Raw genomic sequence first — 17012 nt, forward strand, 5'->3', positions numbered from 1 at the left:
TCTCAAAGAATATGACTTTCCAGCTATTCAAGTCTTCTCTTAGGCTTTTACAGTATTTAAAGCATTTAACCACATAGATCTTGCACACTGAAAAAACTGCACTTCCATCATAAAATGGCTTCTAGTTGGTTCTTGGTTTTAGAAATGAACTATTAATTTCTGTATATTAGCATCACATTTAGTCATTTTGCTGAATTTTCTCGTTCAAAATAGCTTTTGAGTGAACTCTCCTAGGTTCTCCAGATATGTGATCCTACTATATACAAATGATTTAATCTCTTCCTTTCCAGTTTATGTACTTCATGTCTTTCCCTTTTTTTTCTTTTAAAAAAATTATTTAGCTTTACAGAATCTTCCCTTTTCTAATTGCTTTGGCTAATACATGCAGAAAAATGTTGAATAATGGTGGGGATGATAGGGATCCTTGTTCTGTTTTGCCTTTAGTGTGATACTTATGTTTCGTCATTAAGCATGGAACTAACTTTGGGACTGGATGAACATATTTTACTATCTTAAGAAAGTGTCTGTGCATTTCCATTGTATTAAGAGCTTAATTTTATAAACAGCAGATGCTTAAGCATACAAACTATCAGTTTTTTTGAGAATGATGCTTAGATTAAATAATAAGGGACAAAATGGAAAATATTAATATAGTTGATTAGACTAAAATTAAAAACCTCTGTTCTTCAAAGAAAACCATAGTGGAATTAAAAGATAAACCACAAACTGGAAGAAAATATTTGCCATAGTGAAACTACATGTAGAATATATAAAGTCCTTCTACAAATTAATATTTCTCCCATGTGAACTCTATAATAATTAAAAAGTCTTATAAACCAATAGAAAAATAGGCAAAAAACATAAACAGATGGATGCTGAATTTTATCAAATGCCTTTATAGCAAAATCATAAGTGATCCCTGATAATTTCTTTTTACCAAATATGTATATTTATATAAATTATATTATATATCAATTCAGTTCAGTCGCTCAGTTGTGTCAGACTCTTTGTGACCCCATGGACTGCAGCCCGACAGGCTTCCCTGTCCATCACCAACTCCCAGAGCTTACTCAAATTCATATCCACTGATACTCAAATTCATGTCCATTGAGTTGGTGATACCATCCAGCCATCTCATCCTCAATCATCCCCTTCTCCCTATTCAATCTTTCCCAGCATCAGGGTCTTTTCAAATGAGTCAGTTCTTTACATCAGGTAGCCAAATATTGGAGTTTCAGCTTGAACATCAGTCCTTCCAATGTGTATTCAGGACTGATTTTCTTTAGGACTGACTAGTTGGATCTCCTTGCAGTCCAAGGGACTCTCAAGAGTCTTCTCTAACACCCAGTTCAAAAGCATCAATTCTTCAGTGCTCAGCTTTCTTTACAGTCCAACTCTCACATCCATACATGACTACTGGAAAAACCATAGCCTTGACTAGATGGACCTTTGTTGGCAAAGTAATGTCACTGCTTTTTAATATGCTGTCTAGGTTGGTCATAGCTTTTCTTCCAAGGAGCAAGCATTTTTTAAATTTCATGGCTATAGTCACCATCTGCAGTGATTTTGGTGTTTCCACTGTTTCCATTTTCCCCCATCTATTTACCATAAAGTGATGGGACTTGGATGCCATGGTGTTAGTTTTCTGAATGTTGAATTTTAAGCCAGCTTTTCACTCCCCTCTTTCACTTTCATCAAGAAGCTCTTTAGTTCTTCTTGGCTTTCTGCCATAAGGGTGGTGTCATCTGCATATCTGAGGTTATTGATATTTCTCCTGGCAATCTTGATTCCAGCTCGTGTTTCATCCAACCCAGCATTTTTCATGATGTACTCTGCATAGAAGTTAAATAAGCAGGGTGACAATATACAGTCTTGACATACTCTTTTCCTGATTTGGAACCAGTCTGTTGTTCCATGTCCAGTTCTAATTGTTGATTCTTGATCCGCATACAGATTTCTCAGGAGGCAGGTCAGGTGGTCTGGTATTCCCATCTTTCAAGAATATTCCACAGTTTGTTGTGATCCACACAGTCAAAGGCTTTGGCATAGTCAATAAAGCAGAAGTAGATGTTTTTCTGGAATTCTTTTGCTTTTTCCATGATGCAGCGGATGTTGGCAATTTGATCTCTGGTTCCTCTGCCTTTTCTAAAACCAGCTTGAACATCTGGAAGTTCAAAGTTCACATACTGTTGAAGCCTGGCTTGGAGAATTTTGAGCTTTATTTTACTAGCGTGTGAGATGAGTGCAATCATGTGGTAGTTTGAGCATTCTTTGGCATTGGCTTTCTTTGGGATTGGAATGAAAACTGACCTTTTCCAGTCCTGTGGCCACTGCTGAGTTTTCCAAATTTGCTGGCATATTTTTGAGTGCAGCACTTTCCCAGCACCATCTTTTAGGATTTGAAATAGCTCAACTGGAATTCCATCACCTCCACTAGCTTTGTTCATAGTGATGCTTCCTAAGGCGCACTTGACTTCACATTCCAGGATATCTGGCTCTAGGTGAGTGATCACACCATTATGGTTTTCTGGGTCATGAAGATCTTTTTTGTATAGTTCTTCTAGGTATTCTTGCTACCTCTTTATATCATCTGCGTCTGTTAGGTCCATACCATTTCTGTCATTTAATGTGCGCAACTTTCCATGAAATGTTCTTTTGGTACCTCTAATTTTCTTGAAGAGATCTCTAGTCTTTCGCATTCTGTTGTTTTCCTCTGTTTCTTTGCACTGACCACTGAGGCAGGCTTTCTTATATCTCCTTGCTATTCTTTGGAAATCTGCATTTAAATGGGTATATATGGGTATATAATAGGTTTTCAGTTCAGTTCAGTTCAGTCGCTCAGTCGTGTCTGACTCTTTGCAACCCCATGAATCACAGTACGCCAGGCCTCCCTGTCCATCACCAACTCCCAGAGTTCACTCAGACTCACGTCCATCGAGTCAGTGATGCCATCCAGCCATCTCATCCTCTGTTGTCCCCTTCTCCTCCTGCCCCCAATCCCTCCCAGCATCAGAGTCTTTTCCAATGCGTCAACTCTTCGCATGAGGTGGCCAAAGTACTGGAGTTTCAGCTTCAGCATCATTCCCTCCAAAGAAATCCCAGGGCTGATCTCCTTTAGATTGGACTGGTTGGATCTCCTTGCAGTCCAAGGGACTCTCAAGAGTCTTCTCCAACACCACAGTTCAAAAGCATCAATGCTTCGGCGCTCAGCCGTCTTCACAGTCCAACTCTCACATCCATACATGACCACAGGAAAAACCATAGCCTCGACTAGACGGACTTTTGTTGGCAAACTAATGTCTCTGCTTTTGAATATGCTATCTAGGTTGGTCATAACTTTCCTTCCAAGGAGTAAGCGTCTTTCAATCTCATGGCTGCAGTCACCATCTGCAGTGATTTTGGAGCCCAGAAAAATAAAGTCTGACACCGTTTCCACTGTTTCCCCATCTATTTCCCATGAAGTGATGGGACCGGATGCCATGATCTTCGTTTTCTGAATGTTGAGCTTTAAGCCCACTTTTTCACTCTCCACTTTCACTTTCATCAAGAGGCTTTTTAGTTCCTCTTCACTTTCTGCCATAAGGGTGGTGTCATCTGCACATCTGAGGTTATTGATATTTCTCTCAGCAATCTTGATTCCAGCTTGTGTTTCCTCCAGTCCAGCGTTTCTCATGATGTACTCTGCACAGAAGTTAAATAAGCAGGGTGATAATATACAGCCTTGACGTACTCCTTTTCCTATTTGGAACCAGTCTGTTGGTCCATGTCCAGTTCTAACTGTTGCTTCCTGACCTGCATACACATTTCTCAAGAGTCAGGTCAGGTGGTCTGGTATTCCCATCTCTTTCAGAATTTTCCACAGTTTATTTTGATCCACAGAATCAAAGGCTTTGGCATAGTCAATAAAGCAGAAATAAGTGTTTTTCTGGAACTCTCTTCCTTTTTCAATGATCCAGCGGATGTTGGCAATTTGATCTCTGGTTCCTCTGCCTTTCTAAAACCAGTTTGAACATCAGGAAGTTCACAGTTCACGTATTGCTGAAGCCTGGCTTGGAGAATTTTGAGCATTACTTTACTAGCGTGTGAGACGAGTGCAATTGTGCGGTAGTTAGAGCATTCTTTGGCATTGCCTTTCTTTGGGATTGGAATGAAAACTGACCTTTTCCAGTCCTGTGGCCACTGCTGAGTTTTCCAAATTTGCTGGCATATGGAGTGCAGCACTTTCACAGCATCATCTTTCAGGATTTGAAATAGGTCAACTGGAATTTCATCACCTCCACTAGCTTTGTTCGTAGTGATGCTTTCTAAGGCCCACTTGACTTCACATTCCAGGATGTCTGGCTCTAGGTAGTGATCACACCATCGTGATTATCTGGGTCGTGAAGATCTTTTTCGTCCAGTTCTTCTGTGTATTCTTTCTTGCCACCTCTTCTTAATATCTTCTGCTTCTGTTAGGTCCATACCATTTCTGTCCTTTATCGAGCCCATCTTTGCATGAAATGTTCCCTTGGTATCTCTAATTTTCTTGAAGAGATCTCTAGTCTTTTCCATTCTGTTGTTTTCCTCTTTCTTTGCATTGATTGCCGAGGAAGGCTTTCTTATCTCTTCTTGCTATTCTTTGGAACTCTGCATTCAGATGTTTATATCTTTCCTTTTCTCCTTTGCTTTTCACTTCTCTTCTTTTCACAGCTATTTGTAAGGCCTCCCCAGACAGCCATTTTGCTTTTTTGCATTTCTTTTTCATGGGGATGGTCTTGATCCCTGTCTCCTCTACAATGTCACGAACCTCAGTCCATAGTTCATCAGGCACTCTATCTATCAGATCTAGGCCCTTAAATCTATTTCTCACTTCCACTGTATAATCATAAGGGATTTGATTTAGGTCATACCTGAATGGTCTAGTGGTTTTCCCTACTTTCTTCAATTTAAGTCTGAATTTGGCAATAAGGAGTTCATGATCTGAGCCACAGTCAGCTCCTGGTCTTGTTTTTGCTGACTGTATAGAGCTTCTCCATCTTTGGCTGCAAAGAATATAATCAATCTGATTTTGGTGTTGACCATCTGGTGATGTCCACGTGTAGAGTCTTCTCTTGTGTTGTTGGAAGAGGGTGTCTGCTATGACCAGTGCATTTTCTTGGCAAAACTCTATTAGTCTTTGCCCTGCTTCATTCCGTATTCCAAGGCCAAATTTGCCTGTTACTCCAGGTGTTTCTTGACTTCCTACTTTTGCATTCCAGTCCCCTATAATGAAAAGAACATCTTTTATGGGTGTTAGTTCTAAAAGGTCTTGTAGGTCTTCATAGAACCATTCAATTTCAGCTTCTTCAGCGTTACTGGTTGGGGCATAGACTTGGATTACTGTGATATTGAATGGTTTGCCTTGGAAACGAACAGAGATCATTCTGTCATTTTTGAGATTGCATCCAAGTATTGCATTTCGGACTCTTTGTTGACCATGATGGCTACTCCATTTCTTCTGAGGGATTCCTGCCTGCAGTAGTAGATATAATGGTCATCTGAGTTTAATTCACCCATTCCAGTCCATTTGAGTTCGCTGATTCCTAGAATGTCGACATTCACTCTTGCCATCTCTTGTTTGACCACTCCCAATTTGCCTTGATCATGGACCTGACATTCCAGGTTCCTAGGCAATATTGCTCTTTACAGCATCGGACCTTGCTTCTATCACCAGTCACATCCACAGCTGGGTATTCTTTTTGCTTTGGCTCCATCCCTTCATTCTTTCTGGAGTTAATTTCTCCACTGATCTCCAGTAGCATATTGGGCACCTACTGACCTTGGGAGTTCCTCTTTCAGTATCCTATCATTTTGCCTTTTCATACTGTTCATGGGGTTCTCAAGGCAAGAATACTGAAGTGGTTGCCATTCCCTTCTCCAGTGGACCACATTCATAAATTAAATATATAAGACTAACTATATGTATTTTATTCCTAGAATAAGTCTCACTCACTTATTTAATATAATTCAAGATTCTGTTTGCTAGTTTAATTAGCCAATATGTGTTTTGTATCTTTTAATGTATCTTCATCAGAATTAGGTATTACTGCAATGTTTTATTTATATTGCTTTTTGTTTATATAGTATTTTAATTAGCGCTGGAATTATTTGCCTTTAAAAATTTGGTTTCCTCTATGAAACAATCTGAACAAGGTACTTTTATAAATCGTTTGTGTATATGTGTGTGTTTGTGTGTGTGTGGCCAGGGATGATGAGGGGGTGATAGTGAGTAGGTCTTTGATAGTGTTTTGTATTTCTTCTAACTGAATTTTTCTTTAAAAAAATTTTTAGGGTCAGTTTTGTAAATTATATTTCTTAAAAATTACCTGATTTCTACTACTGCTTCCCTCCTATGTCTTCGTTCTGCAAACAGTCTTTGTTCCGTCTCAAGTACAGAGAGGTACTTCTGACAGGGAAGTACCCTGATAGGGATACTGCTGTATCCCTTCTGCTGCCAGGGAAACTCTTTACAAGCTATACATTTTATCAGTTATATTCAACTGACACACAAACATACATGTGCTTTTAGCAAGAGACTTAGACTCTGCATGGTATACAGCATAAGGACTTAGACTCTGTGATAACTTCACTAGACAGTTTTTGTCATCGTTGAAAAATACGGTTACAAGTAAAATAATAGCTTTCCATTAGAATTCTTTAAAGTTCTTATCAATATTTCCCTCTGCGGTGTCTCAGGGAACCTTCTGGAAAACTCAAAGTTAGGTAGAGAAAGAAACATATCTGTTATCAAAAGCAGCTCAATATACAAGGAAAATGTTATTCTCTTAACACACAGAGAGAAAATTAAATCCCAGCCTTGTACCAACTTACTATTAATAACAAAATTCATTTATCTAATTAAATTCAATCCAATTTTATTCAGTTTGAGAACACACAGAATTCTTCTCAAAGTTCCTTTTTCACAAACCATCATCATTTTCTCTATTAATTTGTCCCATATTTTTACTATCCAGAAACAACAACATTTTCTCCTTTTATCCATCAACAATAATATTTCCATTCTTTATACCTTCTCCTGCCAACAACACACATCCTACTTGGTTTACACACTGAAATGCGTCCTTTATCATTTGTAGTAGCTTTAATTGCATATTATAATTTTTAACTTTTAAAAGACCTTAACAGAACCAAGAAACAAGTAATTGAACTGTTATATCAGCATGTTCTGATTGGCAAACTTGAGAACATATTCCATAACCACTAAAAACATACATTTTTCTCGTAGCACAATTTCTCTTTAATGTGGTGCAATATGTGTGTTTAAAAAACCCAAACATCTTTAGTTTTTTTCTTTTTTCATAAGAAGACAAAATCAGGTAAACCAGACTTGTCTGGCTGGCAATCAAAATTCCAGTATATTAGCTTAAAAATGATTTAAACTTTTAAATTGAATCTCATCATTTAACTTAATTTAGCAAAACTCTAATGTTTCAAATTACCAAAAATCTGTAAAAATTAGACATCCCTGAAACATAATTATATCCAAAATGTTCACCCAAAAGTTTTTATTTCATTTATAACAATATCTCACACATATATATCCAGAGATCTCATACTTTCATCTTAAAATTTAATCATAAATCAAATATTTCAATATAAAACTTACTCATCTATAAGTAACAATTGGAACAAGTTAAATTTATAGACTTCAGTTTTAAAAACATTTTTCTTCCTTTTTCTTTTGTCTTGAAGTTCTACTCATTAACTCAGGCAAAGTGGATTGTGTTTGTATTTTAAGGACATGATGAAAGTTAACTTCAAGTTTTCTCCTAGGTATATTTTTATACTCTCTGAAAAAAGTGGTTTAATCAAGCTAGCTTTCTCTTAATTGCATTTGAAAAAAGAACTCGTTTTGGAGTCTCAAAAGAGTTTCATCTTGATTAGTTTTCTCCAGAGTTTAAAGAGTACCATTGCCATACAGTGTTAAAAAATTATCTTTGTCTTAGTCATAGGTTCAACAGATAAAATTTTTCTAATAAATTGAATTTGAATTTCCCATTTTGCAAAAGGGAACAAGAATACCAGTCTCACAAATGGAACACACACTCACACACCAGAAGACAGAATTGCCACAAATCCACTGGTAGGATGCCTGAAATGGTGTCCCAAATAAACTCTTCCCCAACAAAAATGATCCTCAATGATAAACACACATCAGAACCAATTAGCAAATGCCCAAATGACTCTCTGTGCTCACAAAAGGTCCTCAAGAGCAGACTGACATCAGAACCATTTGGAAAATGCAAAAACAAAACTTCGTGCTCAAAAGAGAAAAGTTTGCCCAGCTGCACACCAGTGGACTTACTTGGTCTTGGAGTTCATCAGCTTGTCCGGGTCCATTTTTCCATTCCACTTACGAAAAGCATAAGTTGACAACCAGCGCCGAGCAGGAGGGACACGGGGAGGATCCCTGAAACAAATGGTTTCAGGAACTGCTAGGAATGTTTCCCCCAAAGCTTCCTCCCAGGGCAAGCTAGCCAGGAGCAGCGGACTTATCGGAACCATCCCGGCACGTTGTCATGGCTGATGGCTCCGCTTGGGAAAACCCCGGGAAGCTAGATATCGCGAGAGCACAGCCTCATTCGGATGCAAAACACTGCTCGCCCCTCAAAAACCTGCAAGGTTGGAGGAAAGGAAAGTTCGCTTTATTTCAGAGGCCAGAAATCTGGGAGTGGTGAGGGGAAGTTTGCTTCCATTTCTTTGAGGCCGTGCGTGTATGTGTGCTGTCTCTTCAGTCGTGTCTGACTCTTTGCGACCTATGGACTGTAGATTTCCAGGCTCCTCTGTTCATGGGAATCTCCAGGCAAGAATAATGGAGTGGGCTGCCATGCCCTCCTCCAGGGGATCTTCCTGACCCAGGGACTGAACCAGTTGCCTCCTGCAACTCCTGCATTGCAGGCTGATTCTTTACCTCCGAACCACCAGGGAGTCCTTCTTTGAGTTCAGTTCTCGGGATTGTGGCAGCTTTTGTCATGGCTTCAGTTTGGTCATCAAATAGTTAACATCTTCCACCTGGGTGGGGGTGGTTTCGGTATCTACAAAGCAGCTCAAAAGAGATGGCTCAGAATATTATCTATAGCCCTTGAGGGGGGGACTTTCCTTAACTTTGCCTAAAGACTAAACTATTATTATTTGGTCTTCTTTGACTGTTTTTCTTTGTTTCTGCATTTTATCATTTCTTTGATTAAGCTTATTCTTTGGCCAAAGTTTAGTCACTCAGTCATGTCCGACTCTTAGCAAACCCATGGCCTGTAGCCTGCCAGGCTCTTCTGTCCATGGGATTCTCCAGGCAAGAATACTGGAGTGGCTGAAATTTATATACGGGCAAAAAGCAGGCTGAGGACATGGAGTGCAAGGAGCATAGAGTCCTGCTCCATTTCAATACTAACTGATGTAAGTCAGACTAAGACAAATATTACATGATATTGCTTGTATGTGGAATCTAAAAAACATGATACAGATGAACTTATATACAAAACAGAAATAAACTGACATAGAAAACAAGCTTATGTTTACCAAAAGAGAAAGGAAGGGAGGGAAAAATTAGGAGGTTGGGATTAGCAGATACACACTGCTGCTGCTTTTAAGTCACTTCAGTCGTGTCGGACTCTGTGCGACCCCATAGACGTCAGCCCACCAGGCTCCCCGTCCCTGGGATTCTCCAGGCAAGAACACTGGAGTGGGTTGCCATATCCTTCTCCAATGCATGAAAGTGAAAAGTGAAAGGGAAGTTGCTCAGTCGTGAGCGACTCTTTGCGACCCCATGGACTGCAGCCTACCAGGCTCCTCCGTCCATGGGATTTTCCAGGCAAGAGTACTGGAGTGGGGTGCCATTGCTTTCTCCAAGCAGATACACACTATTATATATAAAATAGATAACCAACAAGGACCTACTGTATAGCATAGAAAGCAATACTCCATCTTTTGTAATAACCTATAAGGAAAAGAATCTGAAAAGATATATATATATATACACACACATATGTTAAGAGATATTTATATATACACACACACATATGTTCATATATATATATATGTACAGATGTATATATGAACATAAACTGAATCACTTTGCTGTACACCTGCAACAAACACAATATTGTAAATAAACTATACTTCAATAAAATTTTTATGTTCTCAGTCATGTTCAACTCATTGTGACCCCATGGACTGTAGCCCATCAGGCTCCTCTGTCCATGTAATTCTCCAGGCTAGAATACTGGAGTGGGTAGCCATTCCCTTTTCCAGGGACTCTTTCTGGACCAGGGATTGAACCTGAGTCTCTTGCATTGCAAGCAGATCAGGAAAACCTCCTTTAAGTATAATGTGGAGACTGAAAACTAGATACCATATAGCGAGGCAAACAATTTACTTCTCGACAATATTAGGCTCTTCCAGTATTGCTAGGAAGCTACTAGGGTGGATAATTAGAGCTGGCTTCCTATTCCCTTTACTTGGATTCTCCAGGACCCTCTGCTTGCCTAGGCAGTGATGCCAATCTAGTGCTGCTACTTCTATAGTATGTGTTTATCCAAAGAGTAAAAAGAATAAAGAAACATTGTTTGAAACAACATTTAAAATCAGCTTATTTAAAGCTAATGCTTCAGTTACAAATATACATGTATCTGTTATTTTTCAAGTTATTTCCCCATTTAGGTTATTACAGAATATTGAGCAGAATACCTGTGCCGTATGGTAGGTCCTTGTTGGTTATCTCTTTTAAATGGGCATAGTTATTCAACTATGCTTCAGTATAAAATAAAAATTGAAACAAAATAAAAAATTTAAAAAAGCTAATGCTGATCGGTGCTTTGTTCTAGAAATGAAAAAAAAAAAAAATACAATGAGCTTCCCAGATTTTCAGTTTTTATTTCTGTCAAACTTAACTACTTATCTTGAAAACAGTATTCACATATTTTTACTCTCATTCTACTTTATTGTTCCCATTACAACCTAATGAATTACATTTGTGGTTTTTACAATTGATTAAAACCTAAACTCACTATTCACATGGACACTAGAACTTGGAAAACATAGTTTTCTGGAGTTTATATATATTTTATTTGTCTAGATTAGGAAAAGGCCCACTACACACAACCTGATTCCCAACTGAAATTATACTTCGGCTTTTCAATTGTTATCTGTGTGCTGTAGGAAATTGTTCCTGTATGAGTCTCATACCAGGTAACAGAAATAGAATATCCACAGTGATTTGCAGCATCTTAGGGTGTTTTGTTTTCTTTTGTTCCTTTCATAACCATCTGAGTTCTTTTTCTGATGCTGCATAAATATATTTTACAGATCTCACAGTACCCTAAAGTCATATTAGAATCCAAATAAAATCATAACAATACGATAGCACTAAGATCTTGAAACAGTAAAATATCAGTAGCAGAGCTAAAAATGTTCCTTTAGACTTTGAGTACTAAGATTCTGTCTTCATCACTGTAATAAAGGAAGGAGGGTAAAATAATGGATTTGAACTTTCTTAGAATGATATGGCTCGCATTGTAAATTCTCAACATTATACTTATAAAGTGGCCTTTCAAGCATTGGGCAAACATCTTGCTTTGGTTATTGAGTATTACAAAAAGAGTCTTGGTGAACATAAGAGGAAGAGTCAGAGATGGGCGGCTATGGAGACTAGGGTGGCTGGGATTAGAGTTAATCCAGGGTCTGACATAGCGGGGCAAGGCAAAGAAACAATGAGACTGGAATTAAAAATGGAACAAGTGTCTCTGGGATGGAACATAGCTCTCAGGGAATCTGCCCCAAGTATAAATCACTAGACCCTGGATTCAGCACTATACTTGGCTAGTCAGTAGCTTTCATCATGAGAAAGTTACTTTACTTCTGAGTCTTGCTTTCTATGCCTTAAGAGGAGAAAAATGATGCCCCCCTTTCCTGGAGTTATTGTGAATATTAGAAGAGATGAACACAGATAACATGCGCCAAATTATCAATCAAAAAGGTGCTTAGCACATAGAAAGCCCTTGACAAATGCTAATTTAAAAAAAAGTTTATTTATTTGGCAGTGCTGGGTCTTAGTTGTAGTTTGTGAACTCTTAGTTATGGCATGTGACATGTTTGATTCCCTGACCAGGGATTGAACCCAGGCCCCTTGCAATGGGAGCACAGAGTCTCAGCTACTAGACCACTAAGCAAGACCCTTGACAAATGCTAATTTTCTTTCCTATCTATAATGTTACTTTCTTATCCTCCCCAATGCCTAGGAGCTGATGAAGGAAGATCTCTCAATGCACAGTTTGATTTTTCCCCATTTACCTTTTCAATATGGCCCCCCAATGGCTTTCATTCTGCTGCTGCTGCTAAGTCGCTTCAGTCGTGTCCGACTCTGTGTGACCCCATAGACGGCAGCCCACCAGGCTCCCCCATCCCTGGGATTCTCCAGGCAAGAACACCAGAGTGGGTTGCCATTTCCTTCTCCAACGGCTTTCATTCTAGTAGAAACCAAACTGTGTTTATGTGGACCCAAGAAATTATAGGAGTGAACGTTCAGGAGGTTCCTGGTACTGTTCTGGAACACAGTAGGATTTGGTAAGAGGCACCTGTTGTTATTTCACAGGTCCTCAGTCTCACTGAATTGTTGAGATGCACTTGAGTTGGCTGGAAGCTGTGATCTCCATATGGGCCACTTTAGGTAAATGAGTACTCCCTCTGGTTCCTACCATCACCCTCAATTTTCTTGCTAGTGCATCTTACTTCTGCTGCTGCTGCTGCTGCTAAGTCGCTTCAGTCGTGTCTGACTGTGTGTGACCCCACAGACAGCAGCCCACCAGGCTCCCCTGTCCCTGGGATTCTCAAGGCAAGAACACTGGAGTGGGTTGCCATTTCCTTCTCCAATGCATAAGAGTGAAAAGTGAAAGTGAGGTCGCTCAGTCGTGTCCGACTCTCAGCGACCCCATGGACTGTAGCCCACCAGGCTCCTCCATCCATGGGATTTTCCAGGCAAGAGTACTGGAGTGGGGTGCCATTGCCTTCTCCGATCTTTACTTCTACTGCCTGCATAAGACCAAACTATTTCTTTAAGCTTTTGACAAATAGAGTTCCCTTGATTTTTAACCTCATTTCCTCCCTCTTCATTAGACTAAATTTAACTCATCCTTTAAATCTCAGATTACTTGTCAAGTAATCAGGAAAACTTCCCCGATCCTCTTGGACCAGGCTAGGTCTGCTGTTATATACTGTGTTAGCACTCTGCCCTTCTTTTTGCTGGTATTTATTACAATCATAATTAAAGTGATTATTTGTATATGTAGTAAACTCTATGTCTTGTTCTCTGCTTTATTTTTAGTACCTTGTACAGTTCTTGGATCATAGGAGGAGATCAGTAAATACTCAGTGATTGAATGCACATGCTAATAAATTAACCAGCCTCAGAAATAATCAATTAATGCATTAAGGGGACCTTTGTTTAAGTTTAAAATTTAGCTTTAAAAATAAAGCTGGGCCTTAGTTAAAACCCCAGAGGTTTTCGGGCACTCTCCCATGTGTGGAGCTGCTTATGGTGACCCTGTCCTCGTGGTGAGTCGTCGTGGTACAACTTATTGCTTATTTTAATGAATGGGAAAACAATTGGGATGGGAGTTTCCCTTGTATTTCTACCTTACTCAATTTGAACAATTTTTTTGCACTCACTTAAAACAATATCAAGTTCATTAAAAAGTTCTAATTTATAGTTTATAAAACAGTGAAAGTTTTATGCAACTCAGCTAACTTTATTGAGTAACTGTTCTGAGTCAGTGGTCCTCCAACCTTAGCGTACTGTTGAATCACTGGAAGGCTTGGTGACACCGAGATTGCTTATAACTGGGGACATCAACATCTCACTCTCCACAACTGATACAATTACTACATAGGACCTTAGCGAGACCATAGAACTGAACACCGCCATTAAACAATAAAACTAATAGACATTCGTAGAACATTCTATCCAACAAAAGCAGAATATACATTCTTTTCAAGTCCCATGGAACACTCACCAAGACAGATCCTATCCTGAGTCATCAAACATTAAACTGTTTAAAAAGGAACCACATAGAGTGTGCTCTCTGACCACATTACACTGTAGCTAGAAATCACCGACAGAAAGGCAACAGGAAAATCTCTAAGCACCTAGAAATGAAACAACACACTTCCAAATAATCCCTGGGTCAAAGAGGAAACCTCAAAGGAAATTAAAAAATACGTAAACCTGAGTGAAAGTGAAAGCATAGTATATCAAAATTTGTGGGATTGAAAGGACTCAAGACTTACATTACAGAAGAGGAAAGAGCTCAAATCAGTAATCCAAGTTTTTACCTCAAGAAATTAGAATGATGACATAAAAATAAATCCTGAACAAGCAGAGGAATGGATAGCACATGTCAAGGTAGCAGAAATCAGTGGAATTCAAAATACGAAAACATGAGAGAAAATTAGTGAAAAGCTGGTTCTTTGGGGAAAAAAATCAATAAAATTAATAAACTTCTAGTAAGACTAAAATCTTATCTTACTTTTGAAATCTTATTTTTTATCCTGCCTTTAGTAAGATAAAAATAGAGAAGAAATCACCAATATCTTTAATGACAAGGAATATAATTTATAGATCCTTCAGCCATTAAAAGGATAATGAGGGACAACTATGAACAACATTACACTCATAATATGACAACTGAGAAGAATTGAACAACTCCCTCAAACAACCACAATCTGCTAAAATACAACTAAGATAAAATAGATAACCTGAATAGACTTTTAATAATGAAAGAAAATGAATTTGTTATTTAAAAACTCTTAAATATTCAGGCCCAGATGACTTTATTGGAGAAACTTATCAAACATTCAAGAAGTAACAAAAATTTTGCATGATCTCTTCTAGAAAATATAAGAAAAGGGAACCTGTCCCAACTACCTAACTTTTTATGAGGGCAATATTACCCTGATATCAAAAACTAGACAAATGTCTTCAAAAAGGAAGTGATAGGCTGATAAGTCTCATGAACTTAAGTATAAATATCCTCAAGCAAATTTTATCAAATCAAGTACAACAATGTATAAAAGGAATAATATATCACATATAAGTGGGATTTATTCCAGGTATACAGGATGGTTCAACATCTGAAACTCAATGTAAAACACCATATCAGCTGGCTAAGGAAGGAACATCACATGACTATACCAATGTACAGGAAAAAAGTTAGGCAAAATTCGACTGTCATTCATAATAAAACTTGCAGTACACTAGGAATACAGGAGAATTTCCTTAAATTCATAAAAAGCGTCAACAAAAACCTTAGAGCTAACATCATACTTAATGATAAAAGATTAAGTGCTTTCCTCTGAGATCAGGAAACAAGCTAAGGATGTCTGTTCTCACTATTCCTATTAACATAGTACCTGAAGTCCCAGTCAGTGAAATAAAACAAGGCATGAGAAAGAAAAAATACATACAGATTAGAAAGGAAGAAATAAAACTGTGTTTATTTGCAGATGACATGATTGTCTGTGTAGAAAATCCCACAGGATCTGAGACAGACGAAGAAAAACTGACCCAAAACTCCTAGTACGAATAAGTGAGTTTATTATAACAGGCCTCTCTGTTCATTACTAACTCCTGGAACCTATTCAAACTCATGTCCATTGAGTCGGTGATGCCATCCAACCATCTCGTCCTCTGTCGTCCCCTTCTCCTCCTGCCTGCAATCTTTCCCAGCATCAGGGTCTTTTCAATGAGTCAGCTCTTCTCATCAGGTGGCCAAAGCATCAGAGTTTCAGCTTCAGCATCAGTCCTTCCAGTGAACACCCAGGACTGGTCTCCTTTAGGATGGACTGGTTGCATCTCCTTGCAGTCCAAGGGACTCTCAAGAATGTTCTCCAACACTACAGTTTAAAAGCATCAATTCTTCAACGCTCAGCTTTCTTTATGGTCCAACTCTTACATCCATATATGACTACTTGAAAAACCATAACCTTGACTAGATGGACCTTTGCTGGCAAAGTAATGTGTCTGCTTTTTAATATGCTGTCTAGGTTGGTCATAACTTTTCTCCCAAGGAGCAAGCATCTTTTAATTTCATGGCTGCAGTCACCATCTGCAGTGATTTTGGAGCCCCCCAAAATAAAGTCTGTCACTGTTTCCACTGTTTCCCCATCTATTTGCCACGAAGTGATGGGATCAGATGCTATGATCTTGGTTTTCATGTTGATGTATGGCGCAAAAAACCATCACAATATTGTAAGGTAATTATCTTCTAATTAAAATAAATAAATTAATTAAAAAAACACAGGACTGTTTCATTTACACCAAAAAATTTAAAGATTTAGGTATAAATCTAACACATGTTGTGTTCAGAATTGGTGTGAAGGATGTGATAAAATGCTGATGAAAGACATCAAAGAAGACCTAAATATTTGGAAAAACATACTATATTGATACACTGGAAGACTCAACAGAGGGAAAATGTCAGTGCTCCCTAAATCAAATACTTTTTAACCCAGTTCCTATCAATCCAAGCAAGGTTTTTTTTTGGTAGACATAAACAAGCTTATTCTAAAACCCAAATGGAAAAATAAAAGTTCTAGACTGACCAAAATAGTTTTCAAAAATAAGAATAAAGTGGGAGGAAACATTCTTCTTGATGTTCAGGCTTATAACTACAGTGTGGATAGATGCATATAAGTCAATGAAACAGAATAGTTAACCCAGAAATAGATCCACACAAATATAACCGGTTAATTTGTGACAAAGGAGCAAGAACAATTCAATGGAAGAGTGATAGATAGTTTTTCTTAATAAGTAGTCTGGAATAATTGAATATCCATTAGCAAAAAAGAAAATCCCAAAGGCAGTGTATCCTCACACTTTATACAGAAATGAATTCAAAATGGATTATGAACTTAAGTGTAAAACATAAAAATATAAAATTTCTAGGAAAAACAGGATAAAGTCTTTGGGACCTAGGATTCGGGAA

The 17012-nt window shown here is 38.2% G+C and overlaps 1 long non-coding RNA gene across 1 annotated transcript in view; it reads right to left on the reverse strand.

The window, feature by feature from the left end:
• The window catches only part of LOC147354989 (uncharacterized), a 30575-nt gene extending 21594 nt beyond the window's left edge, over positions 1-8981 (reverse strand). The window contains exon 1 of the long non-coding RNA XR_015143914.1: positions 8345-8981. This is a non-coding gene — a long non-coding RNA (uncharacterized LOC147354989). The remainder of the gene's footprint in view (positions 1-8344) is intronic.
• Between the last annotated feature and the right edge of the window lie 8031 nt (positions 8982-17012).

This window comes from Bos grunniens, chromosome 17, assembly GCF_055505025.1.
Source record: "Bos grunniens cultivar Pamir isolate PY7600 chromosome 17, Bosgru_T2T1.0, whole genome shotgun sequence".
Taxonomy (NCBI): domain Eukaryota; kingdom Metazoa; phylum Chordata; class Mammalia; order Artiodactyla; family Bovidae; genus Bos; species Bos grunniens.